General features: G+C 51.2%; 1 non-coding gene across 1 annotated transcript; it reads right to left on the bottom strand.

Annotated features, from left to right (window-relative positions):
• Positions 1–249: 249 nt before the first annotated feature.
• LOC130309680 (U2 spliceosomal RNA) lies at positions 250–440 on the bottom strand. The gene has a single exon (XR_008858322.1). It is a non-coding gene; the product is annotated as a U2 spliceosomal RNA (small nuclear RNA).
• Positions 441–1,043: the final 603 nt, after the last annotated feature.

Here is a 1,043-nt window from a genome sequence, read left to right as displayed (position 1 = left end):
CCTGCACAGGTGTGCTGGCTACTCAAATGATCCAATTAAGGAGGCCATTTAGTCAGCAGCAGCAGAAGTCCTGTGCCTGGACGCTCCAACAGCGGCCAGACACAAGCAGAAGCAGAAGCAGCAGCAGCACCACCTCTTTGTTTTTTGGCTGCAGCAGCAGCAGCAGCAAGGCCCACAGGGCTGGCTAGCTGGCTAGCCAGCAAGCAGGTAGCAATGAAAGTAGGAATCTTTCTTTTTAACCCTGTAAGGGGGTGGTGCACTGTACCCGAAGATACTGCCATATCGGGTCAATGCATAGGGCGACGGAAGCAAGCTTCGAAATCGGCCCCCGTTCTCAAAAATCCATTTAATATATGGTCCCCAGATAGGGGACGTATCAGATATTAAACTGATAAGAACAGATACTACACTTGATCTTAGCCAAAAGGCCGAGAAGCGATAACCGTGAAAGGGGCGGGCCCAACAAGGTCCCCTTCATGGGCACTATCACTGCTTGCTGTCAGGGAGGCTGCCAGACAATTTTCCATGCACACTCTGGGCTGGGGGGCAGTCAACCACCAGTACACACAGCAGAACCTAAACCCATACCATTATTGCTAAGCAGCAAGACAGGGGCCCATTGCACTCCCACGGGGCCTTTTTAAATGCAATCCATAACCCGGATTTGCCAGGAACCCTTCTTACTCCTCCTACTTGCATGTGACACTGGGCTTAGGATCTGCATAGGAAACACACACACAAGCACACACCTACCTTTGTTGCCTGCAGATGCCTCCTTGGCTGTCCCCAAACGGTATCAAACCAACACCCACGGGAAGCTGTAAGCATAGAGGACATGCCTGCACCCCATTGGACTTACCTGTGTGGGTTAAACCCGGGTTATTTGACAACCTATGGCGGTGATGGTTCTGCTCAGGCAGAGCAGTGCTGATGCTCCTCATAAAGCTGTCGCTGCTGTGAAGGTTCTAGGTGACATCACAAATCCCTATGGTTACATACACAACAAAGCTGGGTTGTTGTTGTTTACACTCTGCAAGGCCTGT

Source organism: Hyla sarda, unplaced genomic scaffold, assembly GCF_029499605.1.
Source record: "Hyla sarda isolate aHylSar1 unplaced genomic scaffold, aHylSar1.hap1 scaffold_1531, whole genome shotgun sequence".
In the NCBI taxonomy this organism is placed as follows: Eukaryota; Metazoa; Chordata; class Amphibia; order Anura; family Hylidae; genus Hyla; species Hyla sarda.
Note: the sequence above shows the minus strand (reverse complement) of the source record. Positions and strands in the feature narration are given on the sequence as shown.